Consider the following 24271-nt stretch of genomic DNA (forward strand, 5'->3'; position numbering starts at 1 on the left):
ATAGCAGGTGGAAATTGGAAACAACCTGTCAGCAACAGAGCAGCTCTCTGCAGGACGTAAGCATTTTATGAGAGCTATATAGATGGTAGGTAGATTATAAGGAATACAAATAATTATATGAAGTTTAAGAATCTGTGTTAAAGTGAAGATAACAGACAACACAATGGTCAACTTCTACGTAAGATTCAGTAAGTGAGTCTTTAACTATGGCACAAGAGTGCCCAAACAAGAAAAAAAATATTTTTTAAAAAAAGGTTTTTAGTCTGTGACACTTAGTTATTTTTGTTTCATTTAGATGTGGATACAAAGTTTTGTTTAGAAAGTGAATGTAAGTCAACACAGAACTTGAATATACTTCTGGTACACAGTCTTTAGAAGAAGACAAACAGTTTGGGAACAGACTTTAAGGAATATAACAATTAACAATTCTATACATCTAGTCATAAGTCCATAGATTTGACTAGGTTCTAAATGCTGATGGAGATGAACATGCTTTTATTTTCTGTCTTAATGTTGCTATGATTTTTGAATGCTCAAAATTCTGTTGAACTTCTTTTTCGTAGGATGGTGCAGTGCCTAACAAATGCTAAATAAGAAAATATTCACTAGTGCAGATAAGGTAATATTTACTCTTTCCTCTTTTTTTTTTTTTTTTTCTAAAGACTGTAACAGAGATTAGGGGAGTTCATGTTCAATTTTTTTCTCTTTCAGTATGATCTAGTTTTTGAGTTACAGATTAGATACTACAGTAGTTAATTACTTAGCATTCAAGATAACTTTTTTATGCTATCTGATGGACAATATGCCCACACAGGGTGCTATCTCAGGACATGGCCTGTTGATAGTTTAACTTCGGTTCTGTGAATTAGTATTTTATTTCAACGGGTTATTATAAGAATAACACAAGTAACACAAGGTTTTTTTTTTTTTTTTTTTTTTTTTTTTTTTTTTTTTTTTTCCCCTGTACCCACATTCTTTGTCAGAAGGGTTTCATGTTGAGACCTATTTTGCTGTTCATCCTCTTTAGCTTGATTGGGATCTTAGGCTGCTTATGGGCATTATGGTTAGCAAGATCACACCAAACTCATCTGTAAATTCAAATCCCTGTCCCAGTGCAGAGCCCAAGTACCTGTTAATCAGTGTCATTAGGGAATTCACAGTCTCTCAGTTATTGTGTTCATTATTCCAGCTACATAAGGTGAGAAAACTATGATTTTTTGAAGCATAAATAACATTTCTGTAGAAGGACACAAAATCTGTTTTTTTTTTGTTTTTTGTTTTTTTTTTTACAGTTGAGTCTGTATTTCATATGTAATTGTAGTAAACCAACTCTGCTGCAGAATGATTTTAAATTAATTTCTGTTTCAAAAATAACAACTGGGCCAGAGTCTGCAACAATTTCTTTAAGCCGTGGTCTAGTGATTGTTTCACAAGTATTCTTGGAGATTTACTATGTTTGAGAATTTACTACGCTTGAGGATGATTAATAAATTCACAGAGCAGCCAAAATAATGGATTTTATTAGTATTCTTGATATACTTATGTACAGAATCAGCCAATGAATCTCCACCTATCTTCTGTGAACTTTGTAGTGAAGTGGGGATGAGTGCTCAGGTGCTGTTTGAAACAAGAGACTATTTTCACTGAGTGAAGACAGATTCAGGGGGAAGGTAAAAACTTAGCATTGATCATCTTATAATGTCATTCGTTATTAATTTATGCTATTAAAAATTCTATTAACTTCAATGAATATATGTAATGTAAATATATGCTAAGCCAGAAATGAGAATGATGGGTTGGGGTAGTGAATGATCTATTCTGAGCTCTACTTGTTTCCACTATGGTATCTTCCATTCCTTCCAGTAATAGCATGGCAGAAGAGCAGCAGCTGCTTCTTCTGTGCTGATTTTCTTCTCTAGAGGAAGGCAGGTACTTGTACACAAATAGTAAGAAGAACCTGAAGCCTTAACAACTCCATTCTCTATCATATAACTGACCGTGATGGAGGACAAAAGAAGAGGGGCTGGCACATCCTTTTTTCCTTCCCTAAATCCCAAAGACAAAGGTGTTGGAAATCAGAGTTTATATCCTGGAGGAAATATATATTCAGTACTCTGACCTGTTTGGTGTAGTTATTGCTGACTGTTACCCGAAGGGAATTATGAATTGCAAGGTGTCAATCCAATTCAGCATGAAAGAGGAATGCAGAACATGGTTCATTTATTTTTAAGTTGAAGGAAATAATTAAAGTAAATTTGTTGTGGTTTTCAGCCTGCTCTAATTACAACGCAGAACACTTTAAATGTATCTATTGCCAGATCTATTTGCATATTCAGTGTAAATTAAAATAATCATCCTGATTATCTGTCAAGATAGAAGTAAAGTGATCATAAAATAGATGGAATACAATATTCATTTTCCTATTGTAAAATGTTGCCTAAACTGAAGTATCATGGTTTCAGGAGTGAAATATGAATAAATATTAATCTATGAACTTGATTTTACATTTACACACCAAGCTTGTAAGTCACGGCAAGGTACATATAATATTTCATTCTGGCTTCATTAGTTTTGAGTAGTAAGGCTATAAATCTGTGACCTGTAACTAAGATCATTAATATCTGAAGAGTGCTGTTAAGAAATCTGAGCTCAAAAAAAAAAAAAAAAAAAAAAAGTATTGCTAGGAAATCTGAGCTCAACTTGTAAGTTTGTTTTAAAAGAGGCTGAAAATATGAAATGAAAGACAGTAATAACAACTTACATTTTAAAAGATTAAGTGAGGGAATCTGACTAGAAATTCATGGAAAAAAAAAAAACATACATCTCTCTGAACTCTTCCTATTTAGATTCTGTATTACATTTTAAAAAGCATAACTCTTCATTTTTAAACATTATGACATAATTTACAGCAATATTATTTCAATTCTTAACATTTTGGTGGACAAAACAAAACAAGTTATGTTGTTTTCAGTACAGTAAACTTTTTTATTTTTTAAAGTATTTCAAATATTTTCTAAACATAGCCATTTTGGTGCAGAAAGCAACTATGTTTTTTCCCATTCCTTCATTTCTTCCTTTCACTGTTTCTCCATTTCATACCAAATGTGGTTTTTTTTCTTGTTTTTGTTTGCTTGGTTGGTTGGTTGATTATTTTTTGTTTTGTTTTGTTTGTTTGTTTGTTTGTTTGTTTTTGGAGAAGCACCCAAGGTAATTTGAAGGCCCAGAGTCTTCTAGACTTGTCTGTTCTCAAATTATTTTTTTGAAAAAAGGTGGAAATAAGGACACTAACACATCTATTATACTGAATAATGAACAGTCAACATTGATGCAGGTGCAAAAGATAAGATAAGAGCAATGGGAAAGCATTAGAAATTATTCTCTTTTGATTAATCTTTCATGTCTGTTCCATGCTGATACAACTTAATTATTTTCAGTGAAACTTGTTTGCACAGGATTGAAATACAATTTATTTTAAAATTCCTTGAGTTCTGAATAAAATACTTAAATCTGCAATTCACCAAGTGTAATAATCATGTCTACTCACAATAACAAGATTTTGCAGCTCTGAGTTCTCAGTTGCTATCCCTTCACTTAGATTTATAACGTGCAGTTAATAATGCAAGTATAACAAGCACAAGTACTAGGCCAAGTGCAGATATTCACAGTTCCACTGGAAAAAAAAAAAAAGGTAGGGGCGGGGACACTTTATCAGCCACTGGTAGCCAGTGTTAGCCTGCCCAGACTTCATTTAATTTCTTGCTGTCAGTGGAATTAGTCTCTGGTACTCCCCAGATGTTAAGGTCTCTGTTCCTGCATCCTAGTATAAGTAAAGGAAATGAGCAGCAGCTAGAATGATCTTGCACAGGCTGGCATGGGGAGGTAGCAGTGACTGGAAGATGTAAAATATAGAGCAGAACAGCACACTGTGGAGCCTCAAGTAATACAAGAAGTTTGAGATTAGAACATAATCACTGGATTCATTGACTTCCTAAATAATTAGAAGTTCTCATATATTAAGTATTGTGAAAATTACTAGGCTTATGTTTCAGCTAGAATTTAGGAAATTTCATAGTAAACTTTATTAGTGTTTTTGTTGTTTTTCAGTGGAATTTACTAACATAATAAAGACAAATATAAATCTATATACCACATTCCTCAACAAACAACATCATCAGCCAATTCTTTGAACTTACGACTTATAAAAATATTGTTTATACAGTTTGATGTGACAAATGAGCCATGATGGTACAAGGAATACTGAATAGATGGACTTGAGATTCTACACCTCCAAATACACTTTTAAAACCAGGCAGAAAGAAATAAATGCAGAAAAAAAACTTTTTTGAGAAGTCAGGAATCTTGCTTGGAAATGCTGAGCTTCAGTGTAGAAGAAATGCTTTTCTGTCCTAGCAGCTGAGAAGGCAGAAATGACACAACTGGTACAGTGTCTAAGCAGAGATACCAGAGACAGTGAATAGGTGTGCTAAACTGCTTTCATCACGGTAATTGAATCATACCTAATTGCAGTGAGATATGTCACTACAAGACCTTGTGTTTCAAACAAAACTAGAAGCGTAGCTTTGATGGGTTTTGCTTATATTGGTCCTTGAAGAAATTCAGTTGGCTCATGCATTGCTTTCCTCACTCTGGAAAAGTTCATAAGCACTGTTATGGTTGTTATGATTTGCCTCTTTGCTATAAAGTTTCATTTGCTGCTGTGATTAGCAAAATAGCTGTGTTACAACATATTTAATGAAGATTCGAATGAGAGATACTCTTTAAAAAATCTGAAATACTCACTGTTTTGTCAGTTTTAGCTGTTGATCAGAAAAAGGATGCATTCAAAATGTAGGTATAGGAACTGGACTGATGACTGTGGTTAAAGTCTGTAAATGATCTTAGTGTGCTGTGAGCAAGAAGGCTCAAACCCCTATAATAAATTATCTAGGTCTCAGTAAGTGTCTTATCCTTCCCTAATGTCTTTCTATTAGAATAATAGAACTTGCTAGAAAAGAGGTGCTGACTTTGGAAAATAGAAGATATAGTTTGGATTTGTCTAAGGCCAGAACATTTCTAATACCTCTTGTGATGGACAAGAAGGTCAAATACCCCTTCACATCTGCCTGGTTTAGATTATAAACAAAATTCTATAGACAGCTAAATATACATCTTAATATAAGGATATTGTTTTTCTTTCTCTGTGCCTGTGAGGGGATATGTGGGAAATAAATGAGTGAGCACAGTCCTGAAAGCTAACTTTCAGGCTAACTGTCCTGTCTGCGTCAGGCAAAACCTTCCAGCTCAGATAGGAAAAGCACTGCAGGAAATTGATGCATCATTAAATCTTTAATTAATATATTAATTCAAAGCAAATTTCTTCACTCTGTTTTACCTACTGGTAATGGATTTTTTTCCATGTTGTATGTAATTGAATGTGGTCTGTGCTTAGGCATAAACTTGAAGTAGAAGTTTCAAGTAATTTCTTTGAAGTTCTTGTCTATAAAGGAAAAGTAAAACAAATAAAAAAAGGGTTGCTTCTGAATTCACCTCTATCTCATATATAAAATTCAATAAAATAGTACCCTTTTAATGAAAGTATCCAGTTTAATCTACTAGAGATTATTCTAGGGTCTATCAAACTTTCCCAAAACTAATACACTGACCGTTCACATCAGCACAAATTATATAGGATGAATTATACAGGATGATACATCAGTGTAAGTGTATATTCAAAGTAAACAGTATCAATAAAAAGTATCAAATATATTCAGAATTACAGAACCTGTCCTACTTTGAGCCATAGAGTAGCTTCGAAAAAGTATTGAATTGACATTATTTTTAAAGAATTGATTCTCAACCTTTCTATTTATTGTTTTTTATTCATTTGTTAATCTACTTTCCTTGTTATCTCTAAATACTTAAAATTTGTTAATTTCTTTTAAAGTATTTGAATGTATTTTATCAGAAAACATAGAGTTTGAGTTTGGCATTTTCTTCTTTTAATTCCTAATTTTCCTCAAACTGTTTGGTTTTTCCAGGTATAATGAATTCATTTAGATGCTCATGTGTCTTTAGTAGCAAGGTAGGATACGTTGGAGGCAAGGAATATTATACAGAACTGAGATATATGAATATGTGAATGTAAACAGCAGCCATGTGGTCACAACAAGTTGTTCATTAACAACACATACATATGAAATTGCATTACATTTCAATGAATCACTCTTTTTATTCATACTTTTTATATATCTACGTGTAGCAGAAATGCTAAGTCATGGACTGAGACAGTGATTGTGGTGGGAAGGCAGGGCCAACCCAGGTGAGCTCAGGTGCATGCAATGCACCTGTGTGACTGGAAGGGGTGGAGGCAGGATCCACCTCTTCCCAGACCTCATATAAGGGTTGGCAGTGGAGGTGAGGGTATCTCTTGCTGGAGATCCCTGTCTAGCTGAGGCCTTCCAAAGGTAAGTGGCTCTTCTCCTTTATTTCTGCAGCTGCTGCATTTGGGCTTGTTCTTGTTTGCTGTAGCTGGAAGCTTTGCTACCCTGCTATTATTGTAGTACTTTCTATGCTAACCTGTGTTACAGGTATGGGTTTGGTTTTTTTTTTTTAGTAGATAAAGTGTGACTGGAGAGGTGTTTTCAAAGTGTTTTTCCTATCTTTCAAGGGAAGTGAGACTATGCTCTCCTGAAATAGGAGTCCTGTAAAGTAATAACATGGCTATGTTTCCAGAAAAGAAATACCAGCAACATAGAGGAGACCCTTCTTGCCTTACTTTAACAATTTAGTGCATTTAATGTTCATTGAATAAAACTTTTCACTCATTAAAACAGAAAGATAAAAAGCAATATGTCTGAGAACGTTCATTTGACTGCATAAGAGTTTTTTCTAAGCTGCTTTTTCACTATTTTCTTAAGTGGTTTTTCTCTCTTAAGATAAAGTTTCCAAGTCACTATGGATTGCTTTGTCATGCCACGTAGATGCTGTCACTTTTCTGAATTATGTCTATAGTTCTTATGATTACTACCTGAGTTTTAAATAACTGGTGTAACTGGACTAGGAAAATTACTTTAAGAGAAGCCGCATGCGATCTCTTCTCCTGATCAAGCTCTTTTACATATGTACTTATATAAAAGGATGAAGTACAATATTATTTGCATTGAAGCTTGTGACATGGCTCCCCCCTAACACCTCTCTATAAGCTATAATATCAAATACTCCCTCAATTTATGCACCAAGCAAAGAACTGAAAACAATTCAGTTGTTGTTGTTGTAAACATTCCTGTACTTTACAAATGCTATGTATTTTCTTATGTAAAATACTTGTTTTTCATTTGCATTTAACTGTTGCCGTAGATAAGAAAATTTTACAGGATACTACTGAATTTCCAAGATAATTTACATTTCTACAAGTAACTTGAAGCATATTTATTACAGTGAGACTTACTTTATTTTTTAACAGTATGCGTGATGAAATGTCTACACACACTGAGTTACCAAAGTAGATCACAGCTTGAACTCTTCTGCTTACAAATATATTGCAAGAGAAAAAGCCGTAGCTCAAGGCAGATATGACCCACTTCTGATTCAGAAAGTTACAGCAGGATACTCTTCTGATTGTTGTCTCTTTCTCTGTTCTTACTGAAGTCCTCTCTAGCTTCTCTTGAGTGACTTTAGAACATGTCCATCAAGAGCAGATCAGGTTCTTCAGGTTTTCGGAGTGAATCAAGGAAGATAAATTATCACCTTTTTTTTCTACTGCACAGGGAGTTATTTAGCTCTGAAGATAGATAGACCATTATTTAATATCCATTGACAATCTCATGATTCCTAAAATGCTGTTGTAGCCTTGTAACCTGGAGCAGCTTAATGTTTATATTAGCTGCTAACACCCACTGAATATTAACATCACACCGTTGTAATCTTCTACCTCTTTGTGCTCCTTCTAGGTACCTTATCAGTTTGGGATGGAAGCCTGTGAGCTGCCATTATTAACTTAGTTAAGATTTCCTGAACTTGATAGTGAGGATATAAATTCCTTCTTGTAGTGTTGATCTGACCAATTTCATAGCTGTACAACATACAGATTGTATCAGACACATAGTATACAAGCAGACAAGAGTGCAGCTCCCAGTTGGAGGAATGAGATATGAAGTATTTGCTCAGATTATTGCTGTATGTTCCTTAAGATCTTGGTAAATCTATGTTTTGTGATAAATAACCAGAAAAATAAGGATGGATTTTATATGCAGATTTCTGTGAATCTTAATAATAACTTTTACACGGATTTTATTTTTTTCATTTCCTTTACATTTTTAAGAAGTAATATATTTTACACTATCACTTCATTTCATTGTAGAGGATGTTTTAAAACTTTCCATTTGAATCACTACTGCTATTGTACTTATGTTTCAAACAAATCTGTCAGTGTGTGCAATCTTGCATTAATTTCCTCTCTATAAATCTAGGCTCATGGTGGCATTAGAACAAGGCTAGTATTTAATTAACAAAACTTGAGATTTTTTTTTACAGTGCCCTCTCATCCTGTAGTACCCTAGACTACTAGAACTGCACTGAAATTGTTTTTCAGTGTGGATTCCATGCGTTCGCAGTAATATCTCCAAGAAATTATGGCTGAGTCATGAAATCTTACTTTTCATTCACCTTTTTTTTTTTCTTGGAACAACAAACTTCTTTTTTTAAAGAAAAAACAAACCTTAGTCAGCCAAATATCTAAAGTAATATAAAGTTAAGTCATTATTTTAAAGCACAACATACTTTCAGAGGATGGTATGTTCTCTTCTGAATTAGGTGTTTCCAGAGCGTGATTCAACCAAGCTTCTATGCACTCCTTTCTCTTTGGCAGCTTATGTGAAAGAAGATGATTCTCGTCCTTATGTTTTTTCACTTGCATAGGGTCACTGAGTGTGACTACTGACTCTTTTGTTTTGGGTTTTTGATGTATGGAAGAGCTAGTAAGAGGTTAACCTTAAAATGAAATGGACTGAAAGTCAAAATTGGCTCAGTAGAGGTCGTTTGTGAGTAGGTGCTCTATATATAATTTTCCACAATGTGTATGCTATTATACCAAATGTGCATATAGATATTAAGTTAAAAGATTTGTAGATAGCCAACTGCTTTTCAGATGTATTAAACAAGACTGGAAGAATAAAAGTTAACTTTAACTACAAATTTGTAATGATTTTGAGTTGCTGGCTTTTTATTCTGAGACAGATAGCTTTTAAATTATTCTGATTTTTTTTATGTTACCAGCTAACAAACTGTAAACATCTTCCTATATAGATGAGATTCTCCTGTCAGAAGACAATTATCAGTGATTTTATTTATTTTTTTAATTTGAGTGTTCCTCTTCCAAATGTAGGCAACAGTTTATTTTATCTGTTACCTCTACATCACCACTTAGAAACCTAAGGCAACCATTAGAGGTGGTCTTAGCATGTTAGCTATAGCTCTACAGAACCTTAGTGATTTAAGTTTGCTTCAGTGTATGATGTAATTGTGGTTATTTATTCTGTTACTGTAAATGAGAAAATAGATAGCTCTGAAGAAACTGAAAGTGTATTTCATGACCATAGCAAGGAGAATTGCAAATGCCTGTCAAAGGGCATGTTGGAGACCTGAAATGTTGGATACAGGTTAAAGTACCTGAATTAGTCAAGTTTGTATTTCAGGAGAAACCAATAAAATATTTCCAATTGCTTGATATTTTGATTATTTCATAAGAAATGTTGAATACATATGCATTCTTTTAATAAGATTTAAGTAATTACTTAAGTTATTTAGTGAGAATTCAGTCTGTTGGTGTATCTCATGAATACTCTTAAGTGTTAAAAGTGTCTGAGGACATAAATAGTTATCAATGTGTTCTCAGTAGCCAGTTCATTTCCTAGACTGTTGCAAAAACCAAGATGCTGTCAGGTCAGTACAAACTGCAATTTGCTCATTCTGCTGGGTGGAAACCTGATCTTGTGTTACTAGTAGAACACGTGATGTTAACTGCGTAAAAGATTTTGTTTCTTTTCCTCTCTTTTTGCCATGTCCAGTCTGTCTATCAGTTTAACTTCTTAAACACCTACTTCTTATGTTTTGTATGTATATGCACTACAAAAGTGCCTTTATTTGGATAACAAAAGCCCCAGATTCATGCAAGTTAAATCAGTTCCTTTTCAGAATACTTTTTCAAGATAATTCACAGTACGTAGCTAACAAGGTCATATATAGCTAGTGTTGAGTGTCATATCTTGTCAACTCTAACAATGTCTGTAATAAAATGTCTTATTTGCAAAACAGGTCCAAAATAAGTTTACACAAAGGTGCATTCAGAATTTCTGTTCTTACCTATAAACATCAAGAATCATGCAAAATAACTCATTAAAAATAACTATAACTAGAAGAAGTGTGAGTTGGGTTACACTACTGGTTCTTGCTTGACAGTAAGACCTAATTTACAAACTTCTATAGTGCATCGTTCCTAGTGTTGTGCTTTGGGGTCTACCTAAGTGGAATCCATCTTAGGAGAGAAATTGAGTCTCCAGGGAAGAAAGAGGTTTTTCTTGCAGTTAAATGCATCAGGCAACCACTGTCTATCAGCAAATCTGATTGTGCTATTTCTCAGCAGAACTTTTGTTTTTGGCTGTATTGAGTACTTGTTCTAGGGTAACAGGGCCACAGGTGACTGCAAATGCTGAAGTGTTGGAGTTTTGATCTTGGAATAGGGAACTACATGAATGTGCAGACGTGCTCTTTAAGCAAAAAAGTTAGCAACAAACAGAAAATGGAACTTAGCTTTACAAAGACGTGAAAATAAACTGATTTTCAGCAACACAACAGTAAAAAAAAAAAAAATTGGATAATGTATTTATATGGTATTGGCATTGATGCAATTTTATAATATTTGGTGATAGCTTATTTATTTTTAGCCTGGCAAACATTGTGAACCCCTCCTGGAACAAAATAGCTGGAATAATGGAAGATAAAAACAAACACTCTGCCACTTCAACCCTGTCTCAATAATTCATATTTCCATAGGTCTTGATTTAGCTGCTCAGAATTGGAATGTACTGTAAGTGGTACCTGAGCTCTAGTTTTCCATGACTGTGGAATATATGACAAATGGTGTTACTTTCTGCTAGCTCTACCCACCTACATTTGAGCCGTCTCTCTTCTTAGTGTATAGGAAGAGACACCTTCAGAGCATGATTCATTTGACCCATTTTTTTTAAATGAACATTGAAAGATATTAATCATGTCCAGGAAATACTCATTTCTCTAACTACAAGGGGAATCCAGACATCCATCTCAGATTCTAAGTATACATGGTCAGATGAGACTTAATCAAGGTCTAAGAAATAGGTGTTCTTAAAACTATGGTGAATATATAAATAGTCTGCCTTTTCTTTCTAGTGCCTGGCCTAGTATCAGGTTGTCTTGAGTACTTTGTACAGCAGTCTTTTAAGCTATTTTTCCCCCAAAGTTTTCAGAAAATACTGTAATGTGGGTGGAAATAATCCATCTCAAAACTAATGAACTGTTAAATGCTTGCTGTTACTGTCCTGACTGGTGCAGAGAATTTCATTATGTATCATTATACCTTTGCTTTAAAATGCAGTACAAAAACATTTCTTTAAAAGCAGTTAAAAAGGAGAAAGATTCTTTAATGTAAATAACCAGAAATATTCCTATCAAAAACCACATATAAGTTGAAGTTTCCATTGTGTGCTTATTTCACTTTTGATGGCTTTAACTGCACAAGTATTTTCTTGCAGATTATTTTTTATATTTCTGTTCCATAACTGAAAATGATCCAACTCCAGTGAGGTTTTTTCTTTGTAATCTTGCAATTGAGCACTACGTTTCATTTCCTGCAACATGAAGAAGACTAACTTTTCACTGTCTTGATGAATTTCTTCAAGATAACTATCTACTTGAAAGACAAAGGATTAAGTAAATATTGGTAAGGAATGCATACATCACACGAGGCAGCTCAGCACTGAACTGTTGTTTTATTTGTGAATAAATCATCTGTCTTTCAGGAGGTTTATCTGCCCATTGCTCTCTTAAATTGGTGTGACTTCCAGTGAAGTTAGCTTCATTTCCAAAATCCTATACAGTTCACAAACACTAACTTTAGTTCAGATCAGCTGCAGGCACACTCACAGCAATGGGAATGGAAAATCTCTTCATGTACTAGAGTGCAGCTGAAGAAAGTAAACAGAGAAATTAAATAAGTAAAATTAGGGAGGAAGGAAGGAATAAAGAGGAGATACTGGAAAGCAGAAAAGAAAAATAAACCAAAGAGGAAAGAAGTGGCAATGTATTCTATGTGGAATAATAATGAACAAAAAACACATTTAACAGAAAACATCCAAATAAAAACCTCCCCCTCAAATATAATAATCCAGAGAAATCCAGTGATTTATGAGTATTTAGGAAGGCTGAATTCCATTTTGATGTAATTTACTCTGAGCACTGATTCTCAAGAACAAATCAACTATAACGTTTGTGTTTTGATTAGTTTTGAATTTTCTATTTATTCCAATTCTATTTTTCTGAACTTCTGGTATAAGAACAGCTGCTAAAATTACAAAATAATCTTTAATAAGAGTATTAAACAGCCACTCTCATTAAAAGGCCTTGTATGTTGGTGCACACTAAGGTCTGGCAACACAGTTTCATCTAGACACATCTCTACAAAATCCATCAAGATTTGCATTACATCCTCTCTTGTAAAGAGGCTACATTTGTGGTAATGGAAGATGTGGCCTTGCTGTCCAAAGTCTCCTTATTTCTTCATCTGTTAATGTTTTGCAATATTAATATGGTTGCATACCAATAGAAATGTACAATATAACAAACTCAGTTCTGGTGTCAGGGAGAACTTTGATTTAGTTACAGTTGTTTAGGACATAATTTGAATTTTCAAGAAATGGAACCAGGAGTTTATTCACTGTGTGGTTGAAGACACAGAAGACAGAAGCACTCCAAAGTAAACTTCATGTAATGCTTTATTTCTTAATGATTAGAAATATTATTTTATAAGTCATTTGTAGAAATCTTATCTACTTGAATTACCTTTTCAATGGAAAAAAAATCAATGCTCTGTTTTAGAAATGCCACCAGTTTTTCCTGTTCATTTAGTCTTCATAAACTGTCCAAGTGTATTAATTTATAAATCAATCTGTGCACTTGATACTACCATATTTTCTCCCCTAAATAGACACAGATGTCAAACTTATCAAGAAATAAAAATGTGAGTTTTTAATCTTGTCATATAACTTCAGATTGACAGCTGAATGTTGTTTGTCACCATTATTTTGTAGGAAGAGGAATTTTTTTAAAAAGGAAACAATCAAACCAAACAAACCAAAAGTAGTGGGGAAATAAATAGTGCAACTCTTGTTCAAAAATTGAATAAAACAATTTATAAAAGAGAATGTGGAAGCTTAAAAACAACTTGTTTGTTGGCAGTAAAAACTAATTGTAACCTGCTTATCACCTTAGTTAACATTTTACTGTTTGCTAACAATATTATATTTTAATGAAATTCCCTTATTGTTAGGGTGTAATTTTAAAGTTTTCTCCTTGAGCCTGCACAGAAAATACTTGCTATGTGATGCAAATTATTATTTAAATCAGAATTGAATTTGCCAGCTGCTGAGGAAAGAAGTGCTTGACTCAATGGAAATACTTTTTTGAAAGTACAGAGGCTTAATCTCTTGATCTCAGTTCTCAGATTTTCATCTCTCAGTTGTTCTCAGATTTTCAAGTTCTCAGACTTTCATCTTTCTTAGAGTAAGACAAATACATTATTGTCAAATGAGCTGCCTTGGAGATATACCAGACTAACTGAGAGCACGGAAAATGATCTTTAAAGTACATATATTTAAAGATAAAGATGACTAACTTATTTTTTGAAGGTAAAAAACCAATGATTAAAATGACATTCTTTCCTTCTCATTACACTCTTGTTTTCTCAAGGAATCAAGAACAGGAATTGCTGATATATATCGAGTAAGGGCTTTGCTTTACTTTGTTTACTTTAGTTTTCTCTTTTTGGTTAAGTTTGAGTAGAAGAACTGACATTTTTCCCATTTATTTTAATAATACATCTTTGGTGTTCATTCTTGTGACTGCAGAGAAACTTCCTGAAAGGGCAAAGAGGTTTCACTAAACAAAATTTTACTAGGGCATCTGCACTGAAGCTTTTCAGACAGATTCAGCATCTGTCATGCTGAGGCATCATTGCGAGTAAGGAAAGCATGAAGTTAACTATAAGTTGCTAATGTTCTCACAAAAATAACCTCTTTAGTACACATCATTACAGGCAATATAAGATGGAGACAACATTTAAATTGCAGCAATTTTCAATCAAAGTAAAAAAAAAAACCAAAAAAACAATAATAGTAATAAGGATTGATTCAGTACCAGTTCTCTCTGTGCTCCTGCATGAATCCTATGAAGGAGTGCAACCAGGATTTACATTTCCAGTAACTAGACAGCTTGAGAGTTTTTATTTTAGCTATTACATATTAGTTATGGATGTGCTGTCTTTGAATTGTTGACAACAGTATTTCATTTTGGGCAGATTAAAATCCTAATGAAGAATAAGGTTCACAAAATGCTATTCTTTAACTTAAAACAAAAAACTCTAAATAGCTGAGTGAATGCAATCACTTACATGTATTCTTTCATATTTTATTTCTCCAATCTATACATCTCTGCTTGTGGGCAAAATACCTTGACAAGCTCAGATAAGAGTAACATCTGGACTTTTCTGACCAGTAAAATTACTGAAGTGTGCACCCTGCGTACCTGTACTGGGCAAAGATACTGCACAGTGGTAAATTAAAACCTTTTAGGTTAGCAAAAAATATATTTTAACAATTTCAGCAAAACTCATGCATGCATGCTCTGAGCTAGAATGCTGTTCATACTGATTCTCTACAGATTAAAAACTATCAAGAGAACTCAGTTTGTTTAGAGATGTTTTTCTCGCTATGTTCATTATATAAATCTATCCTGCAACTCTGGGAGAGAGAGTAAAACTAATAATTGGGGCATAACATTTTTTTTCACCTTGCTCCAGGAAAACAAGATTTTGCTATATAATAGTCTGTTCCCTTTCCTCAGAAATAAAGTTGGGAACTTGCTGGGTGATTTAAGTAGTACGTTTGTGCTGCAGCCCTGCAGAAGAGTCAACTAGAAGCTGTATAAAACCACTGAAGCCATTAGCTTGGCTCCTTACGCAAGAGTAGCAAGTGGAGCTGCTATACTCATGCCTCAGAGGGGGAAGATGCCCTTCTGCTCACCTAGCAAACCAATCCAAGTGTGTGGCCAGGAAAATGTGGTCTGCCTCTTTCTATGAGAACACAAAGCATATTAACATAGGTAGAGACCTGAAGAAGAAAAGGTGGAGCTCACAATTGTGTGTGTGTGGTAGGAAGTGCTGCAGTAGAGCAGGAAGAGGACTGAATCATTGTGGTTTAAGGAAGGAGGTTATTAATATGTTTATCATAGTGAAGTGCAGTCAAAAAGACAGTGGCTAGCAACTACAAATCCCATAAAATCAAGTGTTAGTTCTCAAAGATAATAGTTAAGGGGCTTCTATAGGAGACTCACTGTAACTCCTAGTGATTTTTTTTCCTTTGTGAATGTTCTCAAAATTTTAAATGAAACAAAATGCAAACCCAAAGCAGCAGGTATGCAGATGCATCATCTTGCTTTCAAAACAGGGCTGGCCTGGGTGATGTTTGGGTGAAAACATCAGGCAAATATCACTGACAAGGTCAGCCACCTCTTAGTAATTCTGTGTTCTAAGGGACAAGGTGCTGAACACAGCAGGACATATTTAATCTCATGGCTGAGGAACAGATTGTTTTTTTTTTGTCAAGTACAGTGTATTCAAATGCATAAACTACATTTTATTTTATTTCAGAGAATCTTTTAGGAAGGAAAGCACCTCAGTTACAAAAAAGTGTTGTCATAATCTATACAAATCTCACATACATACCCATGAAGAGTATTTTGCTAGACACTGAATTTTACTTTAAGAAACAACAAACCAACCATGTTGTATTTGTAGACGAAGGAAAAATAGGTAATTTTTCTATTCTACTTTGCTTTCAGTTACAGAAAGTGAAGTAAGATTTAGTCATTAATTTTACCAGATGATTAGGATTTGCTCAATTAACATCAGCTTTCACTTCAAGTGTGGAACAGCATAACTGGGAAGAGTGTATGAAAAATGTTGGCATGTTAGTAAGAAATGAAGCAAAAACTAAATAACAAAATTTAAATATCAGAATTATTGCATACAAAATAGATAGGAATAGGCACATTGCTGGGTTGAATCAAGGCATACTTACCAATTTTGTATAAGAATGTTTTTAAACTGAAATCATTGCCTCCCTTTAGAAATGAAGCTATTAAAATGTTTCTTTCACCCCTTACAGAAACTGAAGTTTGTACAGATTGCTACCTTAGTCAGTTCTTTACTGTAGGCATATAGCTGATAAAAGATTATGTTTTTGTTATGTCTCTTGATGACTGAGATATGATCAAAGAGTTCAAACTCTGGACAAAGCTAATCAGTCTTGAAGAAAATCTGAATGGGAGAGAGAATATCTCAGGAACAAGAAGCATTGTTAAATGATATGAAAGCAGAAATTGAGGTGACTGATAATTGCATGCTTTAGTGTAGTAAACTGAAAATCAAGAATGTTAATCTCAGATCATTGTTTAATTCAGGTTTGAGTAAAACTACTGTTTCTGTTCTACTTTAATTTACTAAATCCTGCACATCTCAGATGAGGCTACCACAAAAAAAAAAAAGACAAAACCCCTTTGTTGGGTGCACAGATTACTCAAACAATGGTGATACAATGAGGCCACATTACATGAGTGAATGGATAAACAATAATTATTTACATTTCCACTACTGCAGTATACGAAATGGTAAAATGAAATACCTTATTTTTATTTTTTTATAAAGCCACAAAATATACTTAAATGTTCTTTTCCTTGAATATTTGATGTCATTTTAAATTACTATGTTTCATGTATGTTATATTTAACTAATTGTTTTGAACTCATGCACTTCTAAAGCAAAGAAGATATGAACAAAATATTGATAAAGGCAGAATAAATGTTAATTAATACTAATTAGTATAATTTCCAGAAAGAAAAGTAAAGCATTTCATGCTTCTGAAGACTGTTAGATGATGAGTTACAAGGATGGTGAATTGCTTTTCTTGCAGAAGTTTGAATACCCAAAACTTAATCTTAACTCCAATTAATTTTAAAGATTATAATCAACTGAGCAGTTCTATATATTGAAAAAGAAATGATTTTTCTTGAAAAGAGTTCTCTTATGATATATTTTGTAATTCAATAATATTTTAATGACATCTACAAAACACTGTTCAGGTAACTCTCCCTATGAAATGTCTTCAGTGAAGTGGAGTGAAGAAGCAGAGCAGCTAGAAATCAGACCTGACCTGTACATAAAGCTGTATCCCCTCATTATTCATTTGCCTTTTCTAGAGATTACTATTGATTACAACTGCCTTCCCTGTATTTTTGATTTTTTTTTAATTTTTTTCCTTTTAAATTATAGTTTTGTTATAATGTAGGCAGTTTGACTATCTTTTTTTCAATATGCTTATTAAATGCTCTAATACATGGAGTCTAACAAAATGCAAATAACTGATATTACTGACAGAAGGATGCCAACTCCAGCAACTGATAACAAGGAATGAAACAAATAGTAAGTAAAAAGGGAACACAAACCAAGTTTTGGAAATATGCTTATTTCTTCTTACTGCTGGTGTGAGAAGGAATGGGTCTTGTGTGCTTTAGTATTCAGGGCTTTAGAGGCTACAAAATTAAGGTGTTGGGCATCCTTTCTAAGAGGAAAAAAAAAGACTAAGTTTTCCTGAAATTAGAGGTTCTTGAACAACTCTCTGGAAGAGAGCTGAGGCTGAAAACTATTTGAAAGTCCTGTGAATGGGAAAAGATAAAGGAAATAAATCCTAGAACTCTTCTAAAAGCAATGGGAAACTTTTATCCCTTTTCTGAATGAGTTCCAGTGTATTACTGTGTCAGATACTGGCCTGTTATTTAGTGCTTGGATGAATACCTTGATGAGATAATTCATCTTTCCCAGAAACATACTTTCTTTTAGGCTCCTGCTGTGGCTTCATGACATGACTCCCACACAAGAGTCCATTTTAATATAGAAAACAGTACAGCAGAATTCAGAATCTGACGTTGTTAAAAGATATTCCTTTTCTGTAATAGTGTCCTCCATCAACTCCCCAGGTTGCTTCCTACCTCAGGCCACTTTCATCCAATGTAGCTTACACTTGTTACCATACAAAGAATCAGCCAGGCATATCTACCACTTGCTGATGTTTATGGAAAGGGATTCCATCCCTCCCCCTTCTACACTCTGATCTCCCCCTCTGTTTTGCACTGATGTTCTGCTCTCATTTACTGCAGGTTGCAGTCTCTGATCCAGCATGACTTCAACCTAATGTTTATTTATTTTATTATTTTTAAAAAAGCACCTCTTTACTTGGGTTTGTCAACTGAGTGGCACAAAAAGTATGAGACTGGGAGAACTTGCATAGAGGAGAACAGAGAATGGAAAAAAGGAAAGAGTAGGAAGTTTGTGACAGCATAGAAGATTTAAAAGATTTTAAGACTGGCTTGCATACACAGCGGTTTCATACTAGAACCCATATTTAATCACATACATTTATTCTAGTGATAGAAGCTGATTTAGGGAGAAAGAAAGACAACAAAAAGAGGGAATGAAGTGAAAAAGAGAATTCTCACACTGATCATCTGGGAAGAACAGGCATGGGATTCCCAGAAGAATTCTGGGGGTTTCTCCATTGCAGTGGTTGGCAATGAATAAGTTTTTTAAACTTCTTTCTTTATTGTGCTATACATCTGTCATCAGGACCTGCTCTAAACCTCCCATTGGTTGTTCCCATTTATGACACTACTAGCATTGATTGGGATACATGAATTAGGTTGCAGTGATGTTGTTAAGAATGTCTTGTTAAGTATGTATGTATATATATTCCTGGTCAACATGCAAGTCACCCTGAAAGTAAAGCCTTCTATTTATTTTCACGGAAAATACAGCAGACATGAAGAGCACAATAACACTATGTGATAGAACAAATTCTCAGCTAGATAAAAACTACTTTTCAACATAATTACCGCCATTACCTATGCATTTTGAACAGTGATGAACAAGAGCCTACAGGCTGTGCTTGTAAAAATCTTCATGATCATTCAAAAAGCAGCTTATATTTCATATCACTGTCTCCACTGTTGAAAAGCACCACCTACCATCCCACTGTGCTCATATCCACTGTTAGGTCTCCATAAATATTCAATAAACTTCAATTAATGTCAGTGAGTGCCTTATTTTCTACATAGAGGAATTAAATTACACACCTTTGCTTCATATATACTTCCATGTCAGAAGCCATTTTGTCAGACTGTCCCCCTGCTGCCATCTGTCACACAGCAACAAGATGTAACAGAATATTGGTGGGAAGGTTCAGTCTCTGCTACCATACCACCAACATCTACCTCTGACATCATGGGCCAACATAATAAACTAGGAGGCATTTTTTCCAGAGCTGCTCTCTATTCTACTTTGTTGTGTACAGTCTTTTGGTTCTCTCTAATAAAAACCACAGAGTGAGATAAGGAAGGAATGAGCATGGAGTCAGTCTTAAACTACTGATAGGTGCTTCCCATGAGTCCTCCATCTCTATCAGAGCTTGCAGATGAAAGACTGTGAAAACAACAGTATAAGAAAGAACAAGGGCATGCCAACTATAAAGGAAAAATAATGCAACAGACCTGAAAACTGCCTCTACAGTGCAGGTAAGTGTTGAGGGGTTTCAAGTAGTAGTCCCATAGCATTACTAAGAGACTGTGATACCTAAGGTGCTGCACAACATTTATTACTATTTTCAACATAGAACCCATATATCATATGTTTTCTCTGCTTTTGTTAGAGTATTTTTAATGGGCCAAATTTTAGTTATTTTTACCTACCAACTGTAGATTGTGAATTCTTCATCCAAGATTGTCAGTTATTATTTCTATAGTAACTTAAGAAAGTTGCTTAATACTATTATGCACATGCATAAAAACCCTATTTTTCAGTATTTACACATATGAGAAACTCTGAAATAGAGTGATTTTCCTATACTACAGCATAATCCAAGAGCTCTGACTCCTATTTCATGTACACCCTTTTGTTAGAATAAAACCAACAAAAAGAAGAAAGATGCTTTTCTCTTACCTTCTAAGAATTTCCAAATAAGGAATTAGTTCTAAAGTATCTCACATAAAGGTGCTCTTTGCCATTTATTTGCAAGAACAAATGACATGGGCAGGGACAGATGTACTTATGCAATATTTGGAGACTACCTATGTGCACATAGTACTGAAGGATTCTTCTGATTCCTTTCACAGAGTACGTACTGATATTAATCATTTACTATTACTTTAAGAGAGTGTTTGGTCTACTTTAAACATAAATAAATGAAGTCTCCATAGGTTTCCCATATGATACATGTAGGTGCTTATTCTTATAAACCACTTGTAAAAATTCATTTCTCACAATTCCCATGGATGGCTCCTGACCCAGTACAGAGATTTCCTTGACTAAAGGGGAGATTATTCACACCATTTTGGTAAAATCATAAAATCACATAGTTGTAGAATGGCTTGGATCAGAAAGGACCTCAGGGATCACCCAGTTCCAATTTCCATGCTATGGGCGGGTTGCCACTCACAAGATCACACTGCCCAGGGACCCATCCAGCCTGGCCCTGAACACCGCCAGGGATGGGGGCATCCACACCACCTTTGGACAGCCTATTCTGGCACCTATCCACCCTCTCAGTGGGAAATATCCTCCTGACATCTAGTGTAAATCTCACCTCCTTCAGTTTAAAAGAATTTCAGGTGTGGTATTACAGCCACAAAAGTTATTGAAGTTTGAGAAATAGACAGGCATTTCTGCTGATATCTAGGATGCTGCTAGTCAAATTCTCCAACCAATTTAAAATCTCTATAAATATTTTTTTACATTCAAAGCAATATCTAGAACAGTAGAGAACTTCCATTTTTCCTACAAACAGTTTTGACATTCTTTGAATATACAAGGGCTTTCTTTCGCACGTAATATTGTAATCAGTAATGAGTATCTGCTGGCATTTGGTTAAGGCATTCTTAATTATTTGCGTTAGTTTGGGCTTTGAGAAGACAAGCCAAGACTTCTACCTACTTCCCATAAGAGTCCTGTCATTTGATTGCAACATCTTTACATTTATTTCCTGCCGACCTAAGGCAGTATTGATAATGCCTTGCAAGTACAGTGGCATTTTTTTTTATTTTTTTTTTAAGAAAAATGTAAGGCTTTTTAGTTGAACAAGATAAATTATTTGAGAACAAGATTATAATGTGCATGTTTTGACCAAGAAAACTGATAATAATTACTCTGTTCCCTATCATCACTGATTAGCTGTAGAATACTTGATAGATTATATTTTTCTATGATGTAGGAGGTTTAGATTTTGGATCAATTACTGAACACTGGTCTAGTGTCTTCAGTGAGTCTTCCTGATGTAAGTAATTTTAACTCAAGCAGCTTTCTGGGGCTAAAGAAAAGAAAGGGAGATTTTTTTTCTTTGACTGGAACATGAAAATAACACTAACTATAGAAATGCCAAATATTCATGAACTAACATAAATAGACCTAGTTTTTTTGTGGAACTAATTCAACTTAAGTCTCTGCAAGGTGTGCTTCTTGTCAGAACTGTTTAAGTTCTCTGAGGTTCAAGATAATTTTTAACAGCAGTCTTTCCCAGTGCCTGATTTACTTTTACTGGTAGAATAAATTGTGTATATTATTTTGTTTTTTTCTCCTAAGGTAATCAAAAATTTTATAATAGTACTGCTTGTCATGGTTCCATGGTTTTCGTTATCAGTATTCCACATCATAACATCACGTAATGCACTCGGAGTTGAAGAGTTAATGCTCCAGTTCCATGGATATTTACAGTTCTCAGAAGAGAAGAACAACTACATATCCAACATAACCCAGAGGACTTGTGTTGTTCTGTTTCTATTTTCTTCTCAGAGGGAAAGATAAAACTTTTTGCATATCATGACACATGCCCTCTTTTCCCTTCTGTTCTGGCCAGCTAGAGATCTCACCTCAGCATTAGAGTAAGGCCTTCTGTTTCTCAGACACTCTCTCATTTTACTTGATTTATTAGCTTAAATTCTAATTATATTGCATTATATGGTATTGTAGTGTGTTACCTTGCATTCTGATTTCTTATTCAGTAATTAGTTTGTTTCTCATCAGATTATTGCTGCTGCTTTGCTTTTAAGGCCCACATCTTTACCATTTTCCTTTTCCTGGGGCATGGGTCCATGGGTCCCCCCACCCTACTAGTCTCGGAACCAGGCTGAACCAGCCCATAAACCATTGGCAACTGCCTATTTATATCTATATTCCTCACTGCAAGGAAGTTGCAGACGTTTGGACTTCACTGACTGTACTCCTCCTCTACCTAAAATCTGTACCAGTGATGGTCCAACTTATGACCATTTTATGCCTGCGGTCTCCTCAACCTTTCAAGTTTCCCAGACAATTTCTTTGCTTATTAGAACCATCTCTTAAATCAGAAGATCTAAGCTCAGCTTAGTTTGTAACAATTTTTAACTGAGAGGTAGTTTCATTATAAGTTATTGCTTATGTCTACTTCAGGCATGTACTTTACTTTTCCATTAAGGTTTCTCTGCTTGTTTATTCAAAAACAATTTTCCTTCAGTTCTTAGCATTTTTTCCCTCTGGATTTTTTTTTATGAAGATGATACTCAGCTGAGAAACCCATTACAAAATGATCTGGTTTCTTTTTAAGATGATAACCTAATCACATCTCCAATAGTAACTTCACAACATTTCCTTCCAGTGAAAAAAAAAAAAAAAAAAAAAAAGTTTTTCTCTCAGGCTTTGCTCAAGAAGACATCGTTAGTGAGCCCTATTTTGAGCTTGATGGAATTATTTTGATTCAGGAGGAAGCCACATTTCAGAAAGTGTAAGTGTCATTCTTTCTTACAGTCAGTAACTCCATATAAAATTCTAGCTTTTCTGGAAAAGACAGTCTGTGAACGCTCTTCATCAGTTTCTGAACTGATCTCATGACATAACTTATATGAATTTGCCAGACGAACATTCTTGGAATTCCACAGCATTATTTTAGTTTAGCATTGCTTCTCTTAGAATACTGAATGCAGAAATTCTTGCAGCTTACAGAAAACTCATTTCACTGTAATAGGCACATAGGAGTTTACTTCCTCATTCCTTTAAAATTAACTCAAGATTAGTTTTAATTTTAGGAAATGAGAAAGGAGTATATGAACTGTATAAAGACTCCAATCAGTCACTTTTATCAGTGGAGCCCTGGTGCTGCATTGGTTTGTTAATATTGTAGTATAATGATTATAGAGAAAATTCAATACAGTAGAATAAACCACAGGCTAGCATGAAGTTGTTGGGTGTTGTAGGAAATTGTTAAACTGATCACGAACACCTCTGAACTTGCTTAAGCCAACATGGATGAAAAGGTAGCTCAAGTTTGCTTTGAATAACGACTTCAGTGTAGAACTTGCATGAACTTATTCATGCTGCATATTCAGAAAATATAACAATAACACATATAATAAGTGATATTTGAACACCCTTCATTTTTGACAAGAAAAAGATATTGTAGGAATTGGACATATCAGTACAATAGGAAAGGTGTTACAACAGAGGTGTGATGACAGAAGGACAGGCACAATAGAAAGGTGCTATAAAGGAAAGGAACAAGATTGCTCACCCGTATCAGAAGACTAGGTTTGCAGAGGAAATCTTTACCAAGGATGGATCTCCAGAAAAAGAAGTCCTCTCTAGCAGCAGTAAGCCCATAAATGAGGTCTAAGAGAGGTGGAGCCAGGCTCCATCCCTTCTGGTTGCACAGGTGAATTACCTTCATCTGTGCTCCCAGGCACCTTTTCCCAAGTGCTCAATCAGTGGTTCAGGCCATGACTCAACAGTTCACATACAGATATGGATACTGTTATTTGAGTATTCTGCATGTGGAAATGAAAATTGTGTAAAACTGTGTATTGTTTATATATGCAAGGCCAGACATATGCATGT

The 24271-nt window shown here is 34.5% G+C and overlaps 1 protein-coding gene across 2 annotated transcripts in view; it reads left to right on the forward strand.

Annotated features, from left to right (window-relative positions):
• KCNH8 (potassium voltage-gated channel subfamily H member 8) overlaps positions 1-24271 on the forward strand; it is a 166813-nt gene that overhangs the window by 24684 nt on the left and 117858 nt on the right. The gene's annotated exons all lie outside the window — the stretch shown is intronic.

The sequence above is a fragment of the Gallus gallus genome, chromosome 2 (assembly GCF_016699485.2).
Source record: "Gallus gallus isolate bGalGal1 chromosome 2, bGalGal1.mat.broiler.GRCg7b, whole genome shotgun sequence".
NCBI lineage: Eukaryota > Metazoa > Chordata > Aves > Galliformes > Phasianidae > Gallus > Gallus gallus.